Source organism: Leuciscus leuciscus, assembly GCF_965113295.1.
Source record: "Leuciscus leuciscus genome assembly, chromosome: 4".
In the NCBI taxonomy this organism is placed as follows: Eukaryota; Metazoa; Chordata; class Actinopteri; order Cypriniformes; family Leuciscidae; genus Leuciscus; species Leuciscus leuciscus.
The window spans coordinates 39130137-39141635 of record NC_138728.1 but is presented as its reverse complement, the minus strand read 5'-3'; the positions used below and the strand labels follow the sequence as shown (position 1 = coordinate 39141635).

The window sequence follows — 11499 nt, the reverse complement described above, 5'->3', positions numbered from 1 at the left end:
GCTTATTCCACCACACAAAGGACTGTTTATAAGGTGACAATCCTTACATGTGAAGACTGTAGGCTGTATCTTGAAGATTTTTGTATTATATTGTATCTTCTGTTATAAAGACGAAGATTGACATTTCGTTAATTAAACAAAATAAGAACACAATGTTGTAAAATTTTCTGTTGTGTTTTGACTACTCTCTAGGTAATGAATGAAGATATAGCCTATTAACAAAAATAAATCTTATATATAATATATTATAGCCTATATAAAAAAAAACTTTTAAAAAAGGGCCTCATTGATTAATTTTGCATGATTGGGGGCTGCTACTATTTGCTTAAGCTTTTTGAAATATATCATTATATATATATATATATATATATAAACTTATAGGCCTATATAAAATATATTTTCAAAAAAGGGCCTCATTGATTACTTTTGCCTGATTGGGGGCTGCTACTATTTGCTTAAGCTTTTTGAACGTGTCATAAAGGCGCGATAGGCTGTCAATTTTATGTGGATAAAGGCATATTTTGTACATGACTACACATGTCCTTATAAGGGCAAAAAAAGATGTCGTTTTAACGACATAGCATCTCGTTATTACGAGAAAAAGATGTCGTTATTACAAGAAAAAGATGTCGTTAAAACGACATAAGATCTCGTTATAATGAGAAAAAGATGTCGTTAAAACGACATAAGATCTCGTTATTACGAGAAAATATGTCGTTTTAACGACATAAGATCTCGTTATTACGAGAAAAGATGTCGTTAAAACGACATAAGATCTCGTTATTACGACATAATTGAGGGGAAAAAATAATATGTATGTGGCAGCAATGCGTCACCGTAGTACCAACATTCAGACAAGATAAGAATGGTTCTGACTTTAGTTTTGTCCACTGGCTGACTCTCGTAGTTTGTGGCAGGCTGTTACATATTTTGCTGCTGTTGTGATTGAGCTAGAGTTTTCTCCCAAAATATGATTTAATTTTTCTGAATTGGGTAATGCCATAAAATTTGATTCTAGATGTTGGAATCTAGTGAAATAGTCCGATCTAATGCTGTGATAGTGATCACAGTGTATCAGGAAGTGTTCTTCTGTCTCCACCTCTCTCTGAGAGCACAGTGAACACAGTCTCTGCTTTCTCGGCTGCCATCTCTGCCTGTGCCGTCCTCTCTCTACAGCCAGACAGTGGTCACTCTCTCTCTCTCTCTCACACACACACACACACACACACACACACACACACACACACACACACACACACACACACACACACACACACACACACACACACACACACACACACACACACACCTCTCTACAGCCAGACAGTGGTCACTCAGCCTGTACTTGGTTAGGGTCTTTCTCACTTTATGCTCTTTCACACAGCTCAGGTATTCTGCTGGTTTATAATCTCTTTTCAGGTGTAAATAGAGTTCCATCTTCTTTTGTGATTTAGTAGCATCTTTCCAATAGGTAATGTAATTTTGCTTTTGTAATTTTATAATTTGGTTGGGCCAGATAGTGCTGTGCTGGTCTGCTGTAGTTTCAGCATCAGCTGTGAGAGTGCGCTCCGGTGCCGGTTCTGCTCCTGACACCGCAGGGCTTCAGCCTGGTATGAGCTTGGGTCACTGCGCTTCAGGTGCTGGTAGAATTTCACAGCTCTTTTTTGGATACTGATCAATAAGGGGTATTGTCCTAATTCAGCTCTGCACGAGTTGTTTGGTGTCGCTCTGTTTACTTTTAGGGTGCTTTTACAAATTTGGGTATGCAGAGTTTCGATTTCCTCTTTTTCCCATTTTGAAAAATCTTGGGTTTTGAGAGGTCCCCATATCTCGCTGCCATACAGAGCAATTGGTTCAATTATTGCTTTTAGGATTTTTAGCCAGGTTTGAATTGTAATTTCATGTCGAATAGTATTTTTAATCATGTAGAAGACTCATTGCTTTTGCTTTCAGTTCATTCACAGCCAGATTAAAGTTCCCTGTTGAACTCAGTTTTAGTCCCAGATATGTGTATTTGTGGGTGTGTTGGAGGACTTGGTTTCCTGCTCTGAAGACGTATTTATTTTCCCTACACCTGGATCTATTTTGAAAAATCATTATTTTTGTTTTTGCGAAGTTAATTTTGAGAGCCCACGTTTGACTGAATGTCTCTACGACGTCGAGGAGCTGTTGTAGTCCCTCTTTTGTTTTTGACAGAATGACTAAATCATCTGCAAAGAGGAGACATCTAATCTCTGATTCCATCAGGGTTGGGCCGGGGGGCAGTGGAATTATTTAAGGCTTTGGCTAATTCGTTTATATAGATGTTAAATAGAGTGGGGCTCAATGGGAAACCTTGTCTGACTCCTTGATGTTGGGAGAAAAATTCTGTTCGTTTATTTCCTATTTTTACAGCACATGTATTGTTTTTATACACGGTGTTTATCAGATCAAATGTTTTCCCTCCAATCCCATTTTCTAGTAGTTTTAGGAAGAGTCCTTCGTGCCAGATCGGATCGAAAGCCTTCACAAAGTCAATAAAGCGAGCGAAGACTTTGGATTTATTTTGGTATACATGTTTATCGATGATCGTGTGGAGGGTGTAGATGTGGTCAGATGTTCTGTGTTTGGGCAGAAAACCAATTGGACTTTTGTCCAGAATTTTGTGGGTTTTGAGAAAGTTCTGCAATTTTACATTAATAATCAAACAGAATATTTTCCCCAGGTTGCTATTGACACATATGCCTCTGTAATTGTTTGGCTCATATTTGTCTCCTTGTTTAAAGATTGGTATAATCAGGCCTTGGTTCCAGGTGTCGGGGAAATATCCTACACTCAAAACAATGCTGAATAATTCGATTATTGTCTCTCTCTCATCACTTGCTGTTGTCTCTCTCTCTCTCTCTCATCACTTGCTGTTGTCTCTCTCTCTCTCATCACTTGCTGTTGTCTCTCTCATCACTGTTGTCTCTCTCTCTCACACACACAGACTCCCTCAAAACATGAGTAGCCGTCGCAGTAGGTCACTGATGGGGTTATAAACAAGGTTGCAGAAACCAGAGTCCAAGGACATCAGAATGTCTTTCTCTGTTGACATAAGCATAAAGGCTTCCAAGTGCTCTTGTGTTAGAGTGCTTCTAAGTCTGTTTTTATCAAACTTAAGGGTGGAAAAGCTCCTCTCTCAGGCCACTTGAGTGGTCGATAACATCAACAGAAGTTTGTAGGCCAGTCCAATGACATGGTATGCATCTGTCAACAGATTGTATTGTGCCAGGACAAGATACACACAAATGGCACAGTTTGTTATTGCAATTCTTATTATCCAGCTCTGGCCCATCCACATCATGTGTGTCTTCATTACCACTGCCTTCAGATGCATCATCCGCTGTGTATGTCCTCACCTGGTATTATTTCAGAGGGGACAGTTTCAGTCTTTCCCACTGTCTGGCAAGGCTTAACAGCTCAGCCTGCAAAATGCCAGCAGTGGCCCTTGAATCAAATTTCAGCAAACAGTTGCTGAGGTTCTGCATCGCTGATCGAACGAGACCCCTGCCCCTTATCTCAGGGATGTTTTTTGGGTCAAGGCAGGCAAAATCAGTGCATAGTTTTCCATGTCAAGATCATGTCAATGAACATGGCACTTTCAGGCTTTCCAAAACACCCAAACACCTTTCTCAGAGCAGCATCCTTTGCCCACCAGCGTGTTTGCCCAATTGGACAAAGTCTACTTTGACGGTTCCCAGATTCTGCAGTTATCCGTTTATACGACTCATGTAGGAAGACAGCAACATCATTTAGTAAACCGAACAGTGATGCACTCTGTAGTACAATGCCTGTTGTGTCCAACAACACTAAGTTCAGAATGTGTGCATAGCACCACACATGAATGTGGTTAGGGGCCTGCTCACTGAGAAAGGCAGAAAAACCTTTGTACTGGCCCTGCATCCGTTGCACTGCATACACAACATGTTATATCTAGATTGAGTTTTTGCAGAATTTTTTTCAGCAGTTCAGCACAAAATACTGCCCAGTAGAGGCCTCGCAGTCAACCAATCTCTCATGAAATGCATCTGTCACATATCTGAGGATGACAGAGCACTGATCATTGGATGTTATGTCCTGTGTGGTGTCAATTTGGACAGAAAAAATCCCTGCTGCTCTGACTTCATTAGCAACTGTTTCTTTAATTAACTGGCTGATAATTGTGATGACTTTGTTCACTGTGTCTTTTGAGAGCAGAGTGACTAGTGACCCTCTGCCTTTCCCCCTAGCCTCATGTTGTTTCTTACTTTTTTCAATGCACTCTGTGACATGCTGTTACATGCAGGAGTCATATCTACTCAGGAAAAGTATCAATTCTAAGAAGTTGCCATAGTCAATAGTGTTATCTTCAAGGGTGTAGGTAGATTCTGATTTTGATCCCCTGTAGCTGAGACCAAGCTTTCCGCACACTTTCACGGCATTAACAACACGCTCCATCACCGGCCGTTTAATTTTCACTTGTTGTCGATGTAATGGATTCTGGTCACAATGTCTCCTTTACTTGCCATCAGGAAACAGTCCCTATGCACTTTACTTTTTTCATACTCCTCAATCCTCTGATGAACATGCTTCCAGGCTTGCATGCCTCCTCTGACAAAAGGACTGTCTGATACAGTAGGCTTTGAAAAAGCGAGGCAAACAGTGCAATAAAGTGCATGACTTGCTTCACAATATGTCAGCCACTTACGATTAAGCCCATCTTTTGTGTAAAAAATATTTGGTAGGGCTCTTTTTGGGGTTTGTTGGTGGTGGAACTGCAAAAATAAACGGAGGTCTTTGGACTGGGGCCGGGCAAAGTAATCAAAACTTTCCTCATTCACTTCATGATCTTTCTGTTTCCTTCCATATTCTTCTCTCCTGTTTCAGTCTCTACTCTTTCTGTATCCTTCTCTCCTGTTTCAGTCTCTACGCTTTCTGTATCCATCTCAGCTGTTTCAGTCTCTATGCTTTCAAAGTCCTCAGCAGTTTCTTTCTCTATTCTGGACCCTGAGGTAGAAACGTCTCTGTCCCTTGCACTGCTTGACAGATCATCTTCATCTACATCAGCTTTAAATGATATAAAATAAAAAAGCTATCATTAGGGCTGCACGATAAGGGCCAAAATGATAATCACGATTATTTTGATCAATACTGAGATCACGATTAATTATCACGATTATTTTTTTATTTTAACCAAAACATTTTTTTATTGTCACACAAGCTAATTACATTTACTGCCTTCACATCCATATTGTGCAACATTCCTGCTAATGTACAGATATGTGCATCAAAATGAAATAGGTCCTCTTATTCACCAAAATTCAGTGAATCTCCTTAACCCTCTGAGGTCTGAGCTGTTTTCTGGGCCCTGGAGGTGGTCTGACATGCTCTGACATTTGTGTTTTTTTCTGTTACTAGTGACATTTTCATGGCTAAAGTCTAATTACCAACCCAGGCTCATTGGAAATACGTCACTCTGGGTACTTTTTTGCAAACCCTGAAATATGTACCTGAAAGTACATTTCCCTGCACTTTCTGGGTGAAACATCCACTAGAGGCACTATACATACATTTAAGCTTGGCATACATTTCCCCCGTTCCAGATGCTTGTTTATAAGCTTATAAAGGTGACAATATTAATAAATGATGTTCAGCATACACTTATTTTAATATAAATTAGGAATTATTTCCACGCCTTTGAGGTGCCAAGCATGCCAGACTGAGGATAGACGTCCGACGAGCACATTGGATCGCACTTCCCCGAGGTAACTTACCGAAATAGTATGGTATTGCCTCGCAAAAGGAACAATTCATAATTAAAATGCTTTTGCATGTTTTAGTTTTCATGTGTTTTGTGTGAATTAAACGGCAGGGAATCGCGCAATCATGACCGTGTTGATTACGTACCAAACCGCACAAAACTTGTTGGCAAACTATTCGCGAACAGCCAGCCAAAAAATATTATACCTTTGCTATGTGTCTCACTATGTCTCACACTAGTATGATTTAATAAGATATCAAACGCATTAACAAGTTTTGCCAGAACGATACATTTCAGTCAGGTGATTTGTTTTATTAACACTTTATTGCAGCGCTACAAATATGTACCACTCGGTACGTAAAGTTATTGCTCAATCCTCAAACATCCATTGGAGTCGCTAAAGAGAAGGACTGTCACTGTATGTGGCATTGCGATCGACAGTCGGAGAGGTATGTACTGTAGTATATCCAATTTCCTAAAACTGTGTTATTTAATGATAAATGTTAAGTGGTACGTGTTGTTTTACTTGATCTTGTTTTCTGTAATGATAAATCTAACTTTAGAACCATGTGAGTGATCATGACGTCAGTAGGTCAAATTAATGCCTCGTGATTTAGCTGAAGTTCGTAAAGTTACATCGGCAAAGTACGCATGTAGCCAGCTGGCCAGCTAGCTGCTAGCTAGCGCTTGTTAAGTTATTTTTTAGTGATATGTTTGCTGTAATGGTAAATATGACGTTAGAATCGTATGTGAGCACTCTCGATGAAACCAATGGCCTTCAGTTACGTATCCTGTAATGTTTTGTAAAGTTAGTTAACGTTACGTATTTAGTGAGCTAACCCTGTACTGTCTGAACGATATATATTTGCACATACACACATTCTTCAACAAATATGTGCAAACAAATGCGAGATATATTGCATTACTTTCATGTAGATAAGCTGCGTGTAGGCCTATGCCTTAAGAACTACAGATCCCATGAAACTTTCGACCAATTAAGTCACGTGTTCCTGCCATAATGGTGCGTTCAAGTCATCTCGTATAGATCGTATTTACGAGTTGAATGCACATGAGCGCCACCACAATGTCGTAAATACCAGTGGGGAGCTCGGGATTTTCTTTAAGCTCCGATCTGTACGAGTTGGGGGCGTGTCAGTGAGAAACATGGCGGAATCAATGAATGCAATGTCTGTAGTTGAGCAAAGTGATAGTAAAATATATCACAATATACAGGTATTTAGCAGAGACATTGTAAGGCTTTTTCATTTATAACAAAGTAAGCTCTCTGCACAATATATGATATAGCCTACTTGTAATATAAAAATGATATATATACTAATTATATAATGATACAGTTAATTTACATTGGCTTCATAAGTTAATTAAAAACATAAAAAGAAAAACACACCCGATGCGCATTCTTTGTTCTTCATTTTCTATAAGCAGAGTTAACAAAACTTGCTATATTTTCGTGTTATTCATTAAAAGAAGGTACCACCATCTTGCTCCGACGAAACTGACTTGAACGCACCTCACGTCGTCAACACGACTTCCCACCTCGTACGTACGAAATTCCCAGGAGGACTTGAACGCACCATTATACAGCGTGTACTATGGTACAAACCTTACAGTCTTAGGTACAAATTAAAAACGTGTATTTTTTATGCACAACATGATGTTCATTTTTTATATAGTATAACATACACAGACAGGTGAGTTGATTAATGCTAGTTGGTTGCTTTTTTTATATATAAAATATAATGTTTGCCTATCCAAAATTTTAATTTATTTATTTTATAATTTAACAGCAACATTACACTAACTAAAGTTAGAAAAGTGAAATCATATTCAACCACCCCTTTACTTTTTAAATGCTTTTTAAATGTGATTTTTGGTTTAACCCAACATTATAATTGTGCCTCTTGTTACTGGATCTCATGTTACAAAAACAAGTTGTATATAGGTTTTAATATAATTTTTTCTTCATTTTAGAGATGCCAGGAAGTTCTCAGAAAATGTGCACAGGGTGCAACACCCTAATAAGTGTTGCATACAAAACCTGTCCAATTTGCAAACAACTGCAGCCGAACAAAGCCAAAGTTGCAGCCAAGAGACGCAACTTTGAAAATCAAAAAATCAAGTGGAAGGATTCAATAAATAAAAACAACAACAGGACAGTTGTTCTTAATAGCAGTCATCTGTTGGTAAGATTAGTTCAGAGTTAAGGATGCTAATATGGATTTATGAAATTAAGTCAATTGACCCTTTGCAGGGAGCTCGATTGACAGGACGATTGACACCCCCTGACGAATCATACTTCGCCATCTGCCATTTTGCCCGACAACTTTTCGGTTACTTTTGATATTAAACATATTAAAGGCACAATATGTCGTTTTTTTGCTTTAAAAATTGCAAAAATCAATATATCTATGTTATGTATCTTTTTAGTTGTGTACTTACATTATCCCGACTCTTTTCAACAACTTTCAAATAAGGATAAATTTGTAATTTAATTCTAAGACATGGGACGTGTCTTTATTTTCGTTTTGTCTCCCGTCAATGGCGTCATATCCGCTTCTCTCTGGTTTCCGCTCGTACTGACATACACCCATATACAGTCTATGCATACACCAGAGCACCTTAACCAAGGCGACAGACATGGACAACTGTGTAGCTTGTAATGTCTATCTGCATGCTGTTGTTGTTTCGTTCAAACATTATGCATCATGGCAAGCAGACTTTGGATAAAAAAGGAGAACTAAAACGAGGATTAAGATCAGCGCTGTGTTTTTGAGATGTTGAGATCGAGTTTCACGTCTATGACTAACTTCGACCGCTCGTACATGTACTTTATTAAACAGGTGAGCACATTTAGATAAACGAATCAATGTTATATAGTTCAGCAATGATAAAATGTTATAATATGATCTGTAGGCCTACGTTATTCTAATATTAATTGAGCTTACTGCTACAGCTTACTGTTCGTTTGTCATACAGACAAACGAACACATAGAATAACATAAATGTTTATTGTGTTTATGTGCAGTTTTGTGTGATAGTGTAACGTTAGACCAAGTGAAACATCGCTGCATTTTAATTTGTTTAATAAACTGACCTGTGAGTAGTAATTCTGCACTTTGGTAGAATGAAATGTCCATATTCCTTTTGACGTTACATTTGCGTGGGACTCGATTCGCGTGTGATTCTGCTGATAGCTGAAATGTCCATAGCATATTCCTTTTAACGTTAGCTGTTATATCTGCTGGACTCACGTCGCGTTTGGAACTGATAGCGGTCTCTTAGCAAACGCGCCCTGCTTAATATCACATTGATGTATTTACTCAACCATAAACAATATTAGATTGGTGGACTTGAAGTTGACCACAAGATCCATAATTCTTCGTAGCAAGTGTTGCGTCATCAAAATACGCCTTTGTTATTGTAAGAGGTTAGCGACCCCTAGCGGCGAAAAAATTACATATTATACGTTTAAACAAAGGCTCACCTTTCAAATTTGTCATTTTTTTAAAAGAAATATAAACAATAAATATCGTAATAATGTGTCGTGAGACTCTTGACAGATCATTGTAGAGCATCAGTTACAGCTTCTCGTGACCCGATCATCTCTTCCTTCCAGTTCAGTTATATCATCAAATAAACATGAATGAACATAAGAAGAAATGTTGTTTTAACCACGGAAAGACATTAGTACACTCCGTTTCTCAAGTTCAAATCCTCACGTTAATCTGCTATCTCTTCTGACTGCATTGTCGGGCAAAATGGCAAAGTATGATTTGTCAGATCACCTGTCAATTAAGCTCCCTGTGAAGGGTCAATTGACACAGTAAAGGTCAACAGTCAATAGCCATGTTTCCATTTATTTGTCAAGTGAAATTTTTAAATGTTTCGAAAAAGAGAAAATTTTTGTAAAATATGAATCAGGTGTTTCTATCAACTGGTTTGGAGGGAATTAATTAAGATCCAGCTAGGGAAATTACAGGTTTGCCTTACACCACATTTCCCATTCCGCCTGTCAGATAAGTATTAAGTGCTGGGATCTTTGCTCACTGCTACTGAGAGTTTCCTGGTTAGCTTATTTTCTTCCACTTAGTAATGTGCCTGACTGCATATACAGCTTGGAACTTTGTCAAAGCTTTTTCCATATCCCGTTCAGCACATTAACTCTTTTTCGAAAAAGGCAAATACCACCTCAAACAACAGTTAAAATAAAGTTTTTTGCTAAATTGAGGATATTTTTTTCTCTAATGTTGATGAAAACATGGTTTGTGAAACATATAGTATAGTAATGAATTCCTTGATATGAGCTGTACATTAAATATTACCATTAAACAGCTGTCATGAAATTCATATTTAAATATTTTTTTAATATTTAAATTAAAAAAAATATGTGCATGTTTTTTATTTAATGTTTTTATATTTCAGCTTGACAAACTTGCTGCCCTTGATTTCTACCCCGTATTACTTTTGGGGAAGAAATACAAAGGAAGCTTAGTGGCCGATGTCATCCTAGGAGGGGATTATGTTTTGGATCCTGATTTGCTTCAGAGGGTTCAAATTATGTATGAAGCTGTGCTAAAGAGTAAGTATTTTTGTACAAACACGGAGCTCTGTAATGTGGAAACACTGGTAACCCAAAGGAATGTGAACCCACAAGTATCTTTCTCTTTATTTTTCATATTGACGCAAAGGATGAGCATTACTTTCAGCCATAATAGGATAAAGTAGCATGTGATCACCCAATAGTTTTTTTTAGCAGTTGAGCCAAGTCAACAAGCTAGATAAAAAGTAAGCAGAAAATCAAGAATGCTCTGATCAGCACAGCATTACCTTGACTGAGAACTAGATGACTAGATTTGTTGACATAGACTGTAGATAATTAATGGCACTTTTCAGTCATAACATAAAACACCTGTAATGTAGAAATCAATCTTATTATAAATACTATTCTGTTATCATCACCCGCTGCAGGTCCTATTAATTAGATCCGCTGCAGGTCCTATTAATTATAATTAGTAATATTCTACATAGAATAAAGTGGCACTAACAAAAATGTAGGCAAACTGTTTCATTTTTCTTGTGTTTGATGTTTGTCTTTTCTGCAAGTTCATTTTCAAAGACAGAAGGCAACAAGTAGCACAGAAACCCCTGACCCTCCAGAAGCTACTGTCAGCGAGACCGAGAACCCTCCAGAAGCTACTGTCAAGCGAGACCGAGAACCCTCCAGAAGCTACTGTCAGGCGAGACCGAGAACCCTCCAGTAGCTACTGTCAGCGAGACCGAGAACCCTCCAGTAGCTACTGTCAGCGAGACCGAGAACCCTCCAGAAGCTACTGTCAGCGAGACCGAGAACCCTCCAGAAGCTACTGTCAGCGAGACCGAGAACCCTCCAGTAGCTACTGTCAGCGAGACCGAGAACCCTCCAGAAGCTACTGTCAGGCGAGACCGAGAACCCTCCAGTAGCTACTGTCAGCGAGACCGAGAACCCTCCAGAAGCTACTGTCAGCGAGACCGAGAACCCTCCAGTAGCTACTGTCAAGCGAGACCGAGAACCCTCCAGAAGCTACTGTCAAGCGAGACCGAGAACCCTCCAGAAGCTACTGTCAGGCGAGACCGAGAACCCTCCAGTAGTTACTGACAGCGAGACCGAGAACCCTCCAGAAGCTACTGTCAGCGAGACCGAGAACCCTCCAGAAGCTACTGTCAGCGAGACCGAGAAC

General features: G+C 38.9%; 1 long non-coding RNA gene across 1 annotated transcript; it reads left to right on the top strand.

Moving 5' to 3' along the window:
* The first annotated feature begins 5537 nt into the window (after positions 1-5537).
* LOC309497835 lies at positions 5538-11017 on the top strand. The gene is made up of 5 exons (XR_014205729.1): positions 5538-5765; positions 6093-6210; positions 7754-7965; positions 10205-10361; positions 10886-11017. It is a non-coding gene; the product is annotated as an uncharacterized lncRNA (long non-coding RNA).
* Positions 11018-11499: the final 482 nt, after the last annotated feature.